Here is a 13,718-nt window from a genome sequence, read left to right as displayed (position 1 = left end):
TGTCAGCCTTGATTAATTGACCAACTAAAATTGGATTTATTAAGTTGAAAATGCTTTTGCTGATTTGTTGAGTTTGCAGCCACTGCCTTCGTATGCCGATGGAAAGCTGTTTCCAATATCCTGAGACATATGTGAATTTTGGACTGTACTTCATATTGGTTTCCTTCAGGTTTTTGGTGTTTTGTTAATTGTGGCTGGTTGGTGGGTGGGTGAGCTGTAAATATTTTGTGTGTAAGGTGGGGGTTGGGGGTTTTGATGTTACTGTCACTGGTCTGTTTTGCAGGTGAGGGGGTCGGGGATTGTTATTGTAATTTTTTTTCCTGTGGGGGAGCAGTGTGGATTTAATGCCATTGTCTCTGCTTTTTCTGCAAGTGAGCAGGTCAGGGATTGTTATTGTCGCTGTTTTTCTCTGTGAGTCAGGGGATTGCAGATTGTTATTGTCGCTGTTTTTCTCTGTGAGTCAGGGAGTCAGGGATTGTTATTGTTTCTTTTCTTTTTCATACTGATGGTGGGGGAGAGTTGGTGTCTTTCATCAACTCTCATGGTCTTTCTGTATTTCAGGACTATCTGGAGAAGACAAATATCAGAGTTGTACGTGCATACTTTGACAATAAAATGAACCTTTGAACATTTCACCGTTTTCTTTCTCTTGTATTACCAGTCCTGTGATGAATCGATTAAAAGGACTCAAGCAAAACTAAGCAAAGTGTCCAGTTCCACCAAACCACAAATCAAAACCCCTTCCTCCATTGCTGCTGAGAAGCCCAAGGCTAAACCACTTTCTCTACAAAGGTAATATCACTGGGCAATACAGCCTTAGTTGGAAAAGGACTTCTCAGAATATTGGTAGTGTCACTGTTTTATAAGTTAAACATAATGGGATGCCTTCTCCCCTATTGAAAGTACTTTTTTTAAAATTAGGTTGCACGTGACTGTTGTTCATTTATTTAGCAGACTTCTTTAAAGAGTAGTACAGTATTTTCTACTGAGGAGGTGGAGCATGAAACAATGACAGTGACTTTTGAAATATTATTTCAGCAATTCTGTTTCTCTCTTTTTAGACACTGCTTCACCTGCTGAATATTTTGTCATTCTCTTTACATTTCCAGCATCTGTGATATTTTGATTTCTGTTTTCAAAAAGTTTACCTAAATTTCTAGCAGGTTTTCTTTCAATAGCTGACTGTTCCATCCAGTGACATAATTCATTCTATTCTGCAGTTTAATGATAAACTGTAAAATTTGCTGTGCTTCTGAGACTGTGGGATTTGGCTCAGAAATGTTGTGAGTAGCTTGCTGTAACGTGCACGGAATCAGGCAGAATTTGTGAAAAGAAAAGCAGTCTACAATGTCGATCTGCGATCCTTTGTCACTGCAAAATTCCAAAGACAATATGATATTTATCTGCCAAGCTCTTAGGCTCAAAATTAGTTTTCTGCTTTTTGTTTTCAGGACTGAATCTGCAAAGAGCTGGAAAGGGTGAAGGATCTAATGTGTCATTGAGTTGCATTGTTAAAAAGGGTACATCTGCATCTCAAAATGTTCTCTCTGTAAACACCTGAGATGACACATTCCAAAAAAACTTGATAAAAGAAAGTTTTTTAAGTTGAAAGTTTACAAGTATAAACACTTTTAAAAATTAATTGAACAACTAAATTGTGTTTCGAAAAATAAAACTTACCTGCCTATTTTCTAAGCCAAGCTCATAGAACCATAAAAACTGTATCTGGGATGGTCGAGAAAAGAGCTACCCATTCTAATTCCACGTCCTACCTCAGGCTCTGTAGCCCAGTTGATCACAGCTCTTTAGATATTCATCTACTTTTTAAATATGCGTGGAATTCATGCCTTGGAAGTATTTCAGATCCCTCTACAATCCTCTGAGTGAAAATACTTTTAATACTACCAGCAGTTACTATGCTCCTCAGTTTTTTTTTTATTCCCCGTTCGGGAAATAAGTCCTTCTCATTTCTGCCATTTAATCCTCCCAATTTTATACATCTCAAGACTAGAAAACAACCCAAACTTATCCAATCTTTCCTCCATAGCTACAATTTTCCAGGCTTAACTATATCTCTTGTAAGACCGACCTGGAGTCCCACAATCCAGGCTATTCACATGGTACGGTATTGAAGGATTACTCTACCAATAGAGATGCAATGGTATTCGGAAGCCTGTCTTGTTTTAGCAATGTAACAAATAATGTTATCCTAATTTTAAAAAGAAGTAGGAAGTGTTCTTCCTCGAGTTCTTGCCAATGGTTTTCTGGCAACCGACACTTAGAACATTATCTGGTCTGTAATCTCTCCATCACTTCACGTGGTCCCCAATTCTATCCAGCTATTAAATGATTACACTTTATATCTCTTATTTTGTTGTGTGGTTAGTAGAGAAACCAAATATAAAAGACAAAGACGCCACTCTTGTTAAAGTTAACAGTTTGTGCACAAAAATCGTTGGAGCTCACGCCTCCGGTGTTCCTCCTCAATGACCTCCGCCGAAACGTTGCCAACCTCCAGACCCTCGAATTCCCGTAGACTCCGTCCAGTGATCACCGAGCACTTCCCGCACTCGTTCCACCTCCTCACTCGCCTCGACCGAAAAACTGCAAAAGCTCGGTTCCCAGACAAACAAGATAGAATAATGTGTCTTACTACTGTCTTATAGAATTTCAACATAATGTGTAGTTAAAACCCAAATATTGCAGCTACAGAGAAACTATTACATCAGCAGTTAGCATTACAGAGATGCCATTTCATTAGCCTTAGCAGTTAACATTACCAAGAACCCTACATGTGTTAGTCGGTATGTGTTCTAAGACTGGGGCTCTCAGTACATGTGTGATAAACAAAACAAAATGGTATGTGAGAGTTTCCATTTAATTCTGGCAGATATTACTGCATTGAATCAGATGGATTTTAATTGGAAACTTAAGCTTCAGGTAGCGATAAATGAATAGAAACTAAATAAAATTGTTAGTTGATTTCTCCCTGCTGAGGTGTATATTTTGAATGATAAATAATTGGTTGAATTGGAAGCTACTACCTATTATAACTTTGATTTGATTGCATCCCTAACAGAGACAGCATCTGACAAGAGATCTATTGTAGACAATTTGAAGGAAGTGCATGAAAAGTATCAGAAGGAGAGATTGAAGGCACAGGAGGCCAGACTCATTAAAAAACTAGAGGTAAGATTATTGTTATACCTTCTTACCTTGACTGTCCTGCCAGTCTTTGATTAGGGAAATAAGAAAGTTCTATGTATATACTACTCCAAAATCAATTTGCTATCCACAATATTCATTGTTTAATTTGGAAAATTGTTGAAGAAATTAAGTATATGGTTATTCAAAGGACTTGATCTAGCTTTATTCTTTTTGTTTCTGTTCCATTGCTGGAAGATCCTTCATATCACCCTCAACTTATTCTTAAGGCCCTTTGCATTGCTATATTGCTTCTGACGTTCACAAGTCTTTGAAAAGTATGTAGCATTCAGTAGTGCATTAGGTTGTCTCACGGACAATGGAAACCGCATTTCAAGGGGGAGAGGGGAACCTTCAGGGACGGCTTCTGGGTCAGCCGTGACCGGACTCGTATCACACCCGAGCCCCGGAAAAAGACCGCCCACGCTGCACCTCGTCCGTCGGCGCCGAGTAAAACGAAGTTGTGGCCGGTAATTGCGCTGCGGGACTGTCTCAGGCCAACAGGTCCTGAGAACGACGCGTGTAGTGGGAGTTCCGGCACCGTCCACAGGAGGGCGCTGGAGCTGGTCAGCCCTCCTGGCGCCGACGCCTGCAGTGGGAGTTCCGGTATCGTCCACGGGAGGGCGCTGGAGCTGGTCAGCCCTCTCGGCGCCGACGCCTGCAGTGGGAGTTCCGGTATCGTCCACGGGAGGGCGCTGGAGCTAGTTAACTAACTTGACGCCGATGCGGCCCCACTGCCCCAGTCACAGGAACAGAGAAGACGCCAGGTGAGCCCCTCCCCAGCATTGAGCCCCTCGGAGAAGACGCAATCCAACCTAGGAGCAGGGGAGCCCCAGCCCGCCACCCCCACGGCCTCCCCGACCCAAGACTCCAGGGAATCAGCACCCCACCCCACACCAGTGCGGATGGGCAGACAGACAAGGGGAGCCAGTACACGAGGACCGAGCAAGTCTTCCACCCCAGGGAACCACACAGCCCGAGAGTCGGAGGACGTGGGACAAACAAGAGGACAGGTAACCCCTATTTGCAACAACCAGGAGGGCCAAGTAAGGAGGCATCCTCACTCTAAACAGAAAAATGTAACTTGGGAACTAAGGCCCCTTAAACCTATACTAATTATAGGGGACTCTAACATTTCCAGGATCAAAAGATGCCCTAATAAGGATGTTCAATTGGACAGCTTTCCGGGAGCCAAATTCACCCATGCCACTGCTATCCTGACAAAGTTAAAGCCACAACTGGAAACTAAGAAGGTTATCCTTTCCTTTGGAATAAACAACAGATCACATCAACCAGCAACAGCGACTAAACAGCTTCAGCAACTATTAAGAATGGCCCATATTAAATTTCCCAATGCCAGTATCTGGGTGCCAGAACTGAACTTTAGCCACTGTTTGACAGAGGCAGAACAAGCAACCCTGGGCCAACTAAATGAGGTTATTAGAACAAAGAATTATATCCCTGCAGTCCTGGCGAGGCAGTTTAAGGTAGACAGAGACCACATCGATTGGACAGAGAACACAGCCCTGACCATAGTCAAGAGGTGGATGCAGTCTTTAAACTAGAGTGGAGACAAAGCCGAGAGAGGCAGGGTCCACGACTGGGAGAGACCATCGTGAACCTCTCCCGTACGTTCATCCCTACAGAAACCCAGCAAAAAGTTCTGAACAGGGGCCTCACTTTTGTACCAACTGCAAAACTCCATAAGGAGCAGATTGAGGAGGACATGGGTAAGTTCGATAGGAGATTGGTACTCGTCCACTTTGTTGCGGAGGCAGAAGGTAGAAAGACCCATTTCACCCCTCGCTCAGACTGGAGCCCCAAGAGGAGGTACAGGTCAGAAGCGGTCCTACAATTCGAGAGCACACTGGATGAGATAATGGAGAGGGAGGGAGAAGTACAGGATAAGGCCAATTTAACTAGGAAGGAGAGAACAGCCCTGAAAGAGCTGAAGGAAAATATGGATATTGTTATCAAACCAGCAGATAAAGGGAGCAGCATAGTTATCATGGACAAACAGCAATATCTATTTGAGGCACACAGAGAATTAAACAACACCGAACACTGCACTAAACTAAAGGAACCCATATACTGGGAAACACACACAGAAATTAGGAACATTCTGCGAGAACTAGAAAGGACTAGATACCTGGGGAAGAAGCAGGTGGAGTACCTGACAGGGATACAGCCACGAGCAAGAAAGTTCCATATCCTCCCCAAAATACACAGGAACCCAGAGTCATGGACTGTTACGGGAGAAATGCCACCCGGCAGGCCCATCGTGTCGGACTGCAGCAGTGAGTCATACAGGATAGCAGAATACATTGATGCCTTCCTTAACCCACTATCACAGAAACACTCCAGTTACATCAAGGACACGTACCACTTTGTCCGGATAGTCAATTCCATGTCAGTGTCCCCTGAGGCCGTACTCTTCACCATGGACATTGAAAGCCTGTACACCAATATAGAAACGGACAGGGGTATACCGGCAGTGAGCGATATCCTTCGGGAGAACCCTCAGCTAGAGAGACCAGACGAGGCCTTGATAGAACTCCTTCACCTCAGCCTAACTAAAAATGACTTTGAATTCAATAATGAATTCTACTTACAAGTCAAGGGCACAGCGATGGGAAAGAAGTTTGCTCCAGCCTATGCCAAAATATACATGGCAAAATGGGAGGAAACAGTTTATCCAAAGTGCCCCAAGATACCCATGTGTCTTTATAGATACCTGGATGACATCTGGGGAGTGTGGACACACTTGGAGGTAAAATTACAGGAATTCATTCAAATCCTAAACACTCATCATCCATCGATTAAGGTTAAGGCCGCAATAAATAGGGAGAAAGTTGACTTCCTGGACACTACGGTATTTAAACTAGCACCAGAAAATGGCAGCCAGAAACTAGCCACCAAAGTATTCTTTAAAACCACAGACAGACACACCCTCCTACACACAGGGAGCCACCATCCCAAACACACCTTCAGAGGCATTGTCAAGGGACAACTGACCTGGTTTCACCGCATTTGCACCAGGGCAGAGGACTTCCACCAAACCACTACTATCCTCTTCTCTGCACTTAGACACAGGGGCTGCAGCAGACAGAGACTCAGACACATCAAATCTGACTTTTTAAAAAGTATCACAAATCCCCAACACAGGACAACACAACACGGAAACTACCCTTGATAACGAGATACAGTGGGATGGCAGTGAATATTCACAGACAGTTAAAACACACTTTGAAGAACTAAAAGTGGAAGGTAGGGACACTGGGACAATACACCATAGTCTCAGCCTTCAAAAGGGGTAGAAACTTAAAAGACATACTAGAACCCGAACCCGAACCCCGATGTGAGGTTATTAGCTTTGCTGCTCTCTTGACAGTCACTTGTATCCATCATCATCATCATCTCCTCCTCCTCCTCCTCCCCCCCTTCCTCCTCCTCCTCCCCCCTTCCTCCTCCTCCCCCCCTTCCTCCTCCTCCCCCCTTCCTCCTCCTCCCTCTTTCCTCCTCCTCCCCCCTTCCTCCTCCTCCCCCATTCCTCCTCCTCCCCCCTTCCTCCTCCTCCCCCCTTCCTCCTCCTCCCCCCTTCCTCCTCCTCCTCCCCCCCTTCCTCCTCCTCCTCCCCCCCTTCCTCCTCCTCCTCCCCCCTTCCTCCTCCTCCTCCCCCCCTTCCTCCTCCTCCTCCCCCCCTTCCTCCTCCTCCTCCCCCCCTTCCTCCTCCTCCTCCCCCCCTTCCTCCTCCTCCTCCCCCCTTCCTCCTCCTCCTCCCCCCCTTCCTCCTCCTCCTCCCCCCTTCCTCCTCCTCCCCCCTTCCTCCTCCTCCCCCTTCCTCCTCCTCCTCCCCCCCTTCCTCCTCCTCCCCCCTTCCTCCTCCTCCTCCCCCCTTCCTCCTCCTCCTCCCCCCTTCCTCCTCCTCCTCCTCCCCCCTTCCTCCTCCTCCTCCTCCCCCCTTCCTCCTCCTCCTCCTCCCCCCCTTCCTCCTCCTCCTCCTCCACCTCCCCTTCCTCCTCCTCCTCCCCTTCCTCCTCCTCCTCCCCTTCCTCCTCCTCCTCCCCTTCCTCCTCCTCCTCCTCCTCCCCTTCCTCCCCTTCCTCCCCTTCCTCCCCTTCCTCCCCTTCCTCCCCTTCCTCCCCTTCCTCCCCTTCCTCCCCTTCCTCCCCTTCCCAGCATCCAGTGGCAAATGCTCAAATTAAAACTGAAGATGTTGTCCAATCTGAAACTGTTCTCGGATGGGGTGGCAGAGGAGGGGCCCAGTGAGGGGTCCACGTTGGATGGGTTTGGCTTGGGTAAGTGGTCCACATTGATGGGTCCTGACCCTGATGTAGGAGAGGGTTTTGCATTTGATGGGGCCTGGTGAAGGGGTGGAGTCCACATTGGTGGGTCCTAAGGTGGGGCCCACATTTAATGGGGCCTCATGTGGGGAAGGATGTTTGCACTGTATTGTCCCCAGGTTGCTGAATGATCTGCTATAAGTTTTGACCTACCTTCATTTCCCTTTAAATCATTTTTAACATTAAAAGAAAGAGTGCCCGTTAGACAGTTATTGAAATGACTTTCAATGCCGACCTCATTATTCCAGTGACTTGAACAGCAGTGCCAGTGGATGCTGTGATTACCTGATGGTTTGGTTAGGCAGCCATTGCTTCTGTACGTATTAGTTAAAGTAGATTTTTCAATAGCTGAGCTTCTCCTCCCGACCAGAACTACACAATATTGTATCATTCCAGTGGTCTAGTCACATTTGGGATGCCATTTCAATATTGCAAATCACGTAATTTAATGTCTGTTAGCTTTCTGAATGATTTTAGAGATTGTGTTAGGCACGTTTAACCTGTAACCAGTGGACATCTTTCTCCTAATTTGTACATTACATCGTTGTTTTGACTGGTTTCCCTAATAAAGTGGATTAAGGTAAATGCAAACAACAGGAATTCTGCAGGTGCTGCGTTCACCAGCAACTTTTATGTGTGTGGATTAAGGTAAACGCTGCCTTGTGTTGCACACCAGAGAGGTGCAGGATTTACCTCCTTGAGACTTTTGCAGAGCAGAAACACGTAAAAAGCATGTCATGCGTTTCATTTCCTTGTCATTTTTTCCTTCTGTTAAATTTCTTTTTGAGGTAGCTTTCTGTGCTGTTCACCTGGTTTCAGAGAGCAAAGTCTTGCACACAAATCAGAGTTAGTCACTGAAGATTTAGTCAACGTGGAGAGACAAGTACAGCAGGGGAACAGGCCCTTCACCTCTTCTCTCTGGCGTCTTCTCTCTTCATCTCTTCCTAACAAAAGCCTCAAGCCCAACCTTAGTGCCCCTCACCAGAGAAACCTCCCCTTAATCATAAGACCATAAGGTGGAGGAGCAGAAGTAGGCCCATCAGCCCATCGAGTCTGCTCTGCCATCCAATTCTTCCGGTCATTCCCATTCCCCTTGCCTCTTCCCCATACCCTTGCTAATCAAGGACCCATCGATCTCTGCCTTAAATACACCCAATGATTTGGCCTCCACAGCCGCTCATGGCAACAAATTCCACAAATTTACCACCGTCTGACTAAAGAAATTTCTCTGCATCTCTGTTCTAAATGGATGTCCTTCAATCTTGAATTCGTGCCCTCTTGTCCTAGACTCCCTGACCGTGGGAAATAACTTTATCATATCTAATCTGTTCAGGCCTCTTAACATTTGGAATGTTTCTATGAGATCCCCCTTCCCTCATTCTCCTGAACTGCAGGGAATACAGCCCAAGAGCTGCCAGACGTTCCTCTTATGGTAACCCTTTCATTCCTGGAATCATTCTCATGAATCTTCTCTCAACCCTCTCCAATGTCAGTATATTCTTTCTAAAATAAGAAGCCCAAAGCTGCACACAATACTCCAAGTGTGGTCACACGAGTGCCTTATACAGCCTCAACATCACATCCCTGCTCTTATATTCTATACCTCCAGAAATGAATACCAACATTGCATTCGTTGCCTTCACCACCAACTCAACCTGGAGGTTAACCTTTAGGGTATCCTGCTCAAGGACTCCCAAGACCCTTTGCATCTCTGCATCTTGAATTATCTCCCTATCTAAGTAATAGTCTGCCTGTTTATTTCTTCCACCCAAGTGCACGACCATACACTTTCCAACATTGTATTTCACTTGCCATTTCTTTGCCCATTCTCCTGAACTATCTAAGTCTCTCTGCAGGCTCTCTATTTCCTTCACCAATCTTGGTATCATCGGCAAAATTAACCACAAATCCATTAATCCCATGGTCCAAATTATTGACATACATCGTAGAAAGCAGCAGTCCCAACACCGACCCCTGTGGAACTCCACTGGTAAGCGGCAGCCAGAATTGGATCCCTTTATTCCCACTCTGTTTTATGCCGATCAGCCAATGATCCACCCATGCTAGTAACGTCCCTGTAATTCTATGGGTGCTTATTTTGCTAAGCAGCCTCTTGTGGGCACTTTGTCAAAGGCCTTTTGAAATCCAAATACACCACGTCTACTGCATCTCCTTTGTCTACCCTGCTTGTAATCTCCTCAAAATCTTGCGGTAGATTTGTCAGGCAGGATTTTCCTTTCAGGAAGCCATGCTGGCACTGGCCTATCTTGTCATGTGCCTCCAGATACTCCGTAATCTCATCCCTAACAATCGATTCCAACAACTTCCGAACTACTGATGTCAGGCTAGCAGGTCTGTAGTTTCCTTTCTGCTGCTCCGACCCTTCTTAAATAGCAGAGTAACATTTGCAATTTTCCAGTCATCCGGTACAATGCCAGAATCTATCGATTCTTGAAAGATCATTGCTAATGCCTCTGCAATCTCTCCAGCTACCAAGGGTGCATTCCATCAGGTCCAGGAGATTTATCCACCCTCAGACCATTAAGCTTCCTGAACAACTTCTCAGTCGTAATTTTCACTGCACATACTTCACTTCCCTGACACACTTGAGTGTCCGGTATACTGCAGATGTCTTCCACTGTGAAGACTGATGCAAAATACTCTGCCATCTCTGCGTCTCTCATTACAATATCTCCAGCATCATTTTCTATTGGTCCTATAGCTACCCTTAACTCTCTTTTGCCCTTTATATACTTAAAAATGCTTTTAGTGTCTTCTTTGATGTTAGTCACCAGATTCCTTTCATAATTCATCGTTTCTTCTTCCATAAAACTGCAACTTTGAAGCACAGTCGTTGTATGCACAGACTTTCCCGTCTCAGCCTCTGAAGCTTGTAACTTCTCCAGGGTTGTCACAGGTCTCTTCATGTACTCCCTCACTACTCCCCTTCTTGCACGGTCACTCAGTTTTCGAGAACGGCCTACTCCCTTCAGATTTACAGCTGCGCCATATCCTTTCCATTTCTTGATGATTGACTTAACTGTACTCCAAGGGATATTCTGCGACTGAGAAATATTCTTGTATCCATCTGCTGACCTGTGCTTTTCAATAACCTTTTCGCGGAGTTGCCTGGAGTGTTCTTTTGTCTTCGTGGTGTAGTTTTTGTCAGGATACTGACTCACCAGCAGTTGGACCTCTACTACTTCTTCTTTTGTGTTTTATGGCGGTTGGCAACCAGTTTTTCAGTGCATTACCGCCATCTGCTAGACTCGTGGTGTTCCAACCAAATATGTCCTGAAGAGTTCTCTACTTTAGACAATCTAGTTCAGCCTGCAGTTCTCTATTAGCATCACTCTGTAGTTGCAATTCCTGGTGACTGCTTAATGTGCTCATTAGATAATGCCACAAACTGCTATCCCTCCCTAATTTTCTCACATGCTTTCATGTAGTTGCATTACCTCAATTACATTGATTTCATCTGCATCACTTGTAAGACTAAAATCGTCTTGTTAAAGAATAGTAACTATTGCACGTGATACTTTTAAAATTGCTGTTTTTCCAAGTCTGCTGCTTTTTCAGGTTTTCCTTTTCTTGGATCGTAGCCTGCAGTTGTTTACTGAGACCTCGGAGTTCTTCTTCATTTGCTTCCATGTTTTCATGTTATAATCCAAATGTAGATAATTCGCTTTGCAACACACTCCTTTTCTTTTTGTATCCTTGTAATAATTTCCTCCATTTTCCAATCTCCTTTCCAATTCACAGTTGTTCTTGTCGACTACTTCTATTTGTTGTTGCAGTTCTGCACCCTGGGCTTCAACCATAAAATCTGAGTATTTTCCTTAAGTTCTAAAACATATTTCTTAAATTCTTTTTTTTCATATTATTTTTAATTTTTTTTATTGTACAAAAAAAAGCACATCTACAAAAACCACGACCTTAACAAAATCTAATTAAATATCGAGCAGCAAAAGGGAGAAAAATATGAAGGCTAAAGTAAACATACACAGCAGAGGTGCACCGCACCAAAAAACCTCAGTCCTCACCCCGTGAGAAAGTCCAATGCAGGGCCCCATATCCTTTCAAAGATGTCCCCTCTGTCCTCATTACATAGTCTCAGTCTCTCCAAATGTACAGTATTTGCCAGTTCTCTCAGCCACAGATCGTACGTAGGCACAGAGTCCATTTTCGGCATTTGCAGGATTAACTTCTTAGCAATCACCCTGTCAAACAATACAGCCTTTTTTTCATACCTATTGGCTGAAGATAGGGAGCTTGTTGCTCCAAGGATGGCTATGAGCGGGTCTGGTTCCTGTCGCTTCCCATAAGCCGCAGAGAAAGAGTGAAAAATACTTTTCCAGTATGCATAAAGCTTACAACATGACCAGAATGAACGTGACAAGTTACTGCTCACAGATTTACATCTATTACAAACTGGTGAAACTTCAGGGTAGAAACTGTGCACCTTTACTTTGGAACAATGAAGTTTATGTATTGTTTTAAACTGTATAAGTCTGTGTCTGACGTTGACCGAACAATCATGTATACTCTTTAAACACTCATCCCAGACCTCCTCTGTCAGTTCTATACCCAGTTCATCCACCCATGCCTGTTTAAGACCTGCAGTATTCACCCGAGCTGCATTCTGTAGAATCTGACAAAGATAGGATACCGCACTACGAGTAACAGGATCAAATTTATTTATTGCCTCCAGGGACTCATGTTTGTCTAAAACTTCGAAGTTAGGTATATATTTCCTAACATAATCTGAATTTGTAAATATCTAAAAAAAACTAGGTGCAGGGATATTATAAACTGCTTGTAACTGTGCAAATGAGGCAAAGCTTCCATTACTATATAGGTCACCTACACTACAGATGCCTCTCTGTTTCCAGGTAGAAAAAAACAGTATCATTCAGGCCAGGCAAAAAGGAATGATTGTCACAAATCAGAGTGTTAATATAAATTTTTGCGGCCTTAACGTGGAGTTGAATCTGCTTCCAAATTCTTGTAGTGCTGCCAACCACGAAGCTGTTACTAAAATGTGACTTATTAACTGCAGTGGGGCAAATAAGGAGAGCTTGTAAGGAAGTCTTTTTACAAAGCACTCGCTCTCTGAGTAACCATGCTGGGCACGAGTCTGAGGTAGAGGGTGGGCCTTTTTTCCACCATGCAAGCATGGATAGGTGGGCAGCCCAGTAATACATTTTAACGTCCAGCAGGGCAAAACCACCTGCTTCCCTGGGCTTTGACAAGTGTTTTTTAGTAACTCTAATAGCTTTATATTTCCAAATGAAGGGTATAATAATTGAATCCAATTGCTTAAAATATGACAGAGGAATAAAACATGGAATTGACTGGAAACGATGAAGAAATCGTGGCAGTACAATTACCTTGATTGCATTAACCCCCCCCCCCACCAAAGAAATCGGAAGGGTTTTCCAAAAGTCAATATTGCATTTAACCTGCTCACCTTTGTTTCGCCAATTCACTTGCAAAAGGTCATCTGGGTTTTTTGTATTAGTCACACCAAGATAGGAAAAATTATCATGAATTATTTTAAAGGGAATGGACTGTAAATATGCTGTATTAAACCACTGCAGTGACTGGCATTAGTTCACGCTTATCCCAATTAACAGAGAAACCTGAGAAACTACCAAAATGATTAATTAGAGTCAGAAGGGCGGGTATTGATGTTTGTGGGCTGGAGATATACTCATAGTCATAGTCATACTTTATTGATCCCGGGGGAAAATGGTTTTCGTTACAGTTGCACCATAAATAATAAATAGTAAAAAAACCATAAATAGTTAAATAGTAATATGTGAATTATGCCAGTAAATTATGAAATAAGTCCAGGACCAGCCTTTTGGCTCAGGGTGTCTGAACCTCCAAGGGAGAAGTTGTGAAGTTTGATGGCCACAGGCAGGAATGACTTCCTATGACGCTCTGTGTTGGATCTCAGTGGAATGAGTCTCTGGCTGAATGTACTCCTCTGAAAACCCAGTACATTATGTAGTGGATGGGAGACATTGTCCAAGATGGCATGCAACTTAGACAGCATCCTCCTTTCAGACACCACTGTGAGAGAGTCCAGTTCCGTCCCCACAACATCACTGACCTTACGGATGAATTTGTTGATTCTGTTGGTGTCTGCTACCCTCAGCCTGCTGC

The 13,718-nt window shown here is 44.3% G+C and overlaps 1 long non-coding RNA gene across 1 annotated transcript in view; it reads left to right on the top strand.

Annotated features, from left to right (window-relative positions):
* The first annotated feature begins 674 nt into the window (after window positions 1–674).
* The window catches only part of LOC140204475 (uncharacterized), a 37,658-nt gene continuing 24,614 nt past the window's right edge, over window positions 675–13,718 (top strand). The window contains exons 1-2 of the long non-coding RNA XR_011887636.1: window positions 675–792; window positions 3,080–3,189. This is a non-coding gene — a long non-coding RNA (uncharacterized lncRNA). The remainder of the gene's footprint in view (window positions 793–3,079; window positions 3,190–13,718) is intronic.

The sequence above is a fragment of the Mobula birostris genome, chromosome 10, assembly GCF_030028105.1.
Source record: "Mobula birostris isolate sMobBir1 chromosome 10, sMobBir1.hap1, whole genome shotgun sequence".
Taxonomy (NCBI): Eukaryota; Metazoa; Chordata; class Chondrichthyes; order Myliobatiformes; family Myliobatidae; genus Mobula; species Mobula birostris.
This window is presented reverse-complemented; position numbering and strand designations above follow the sequence as displayed.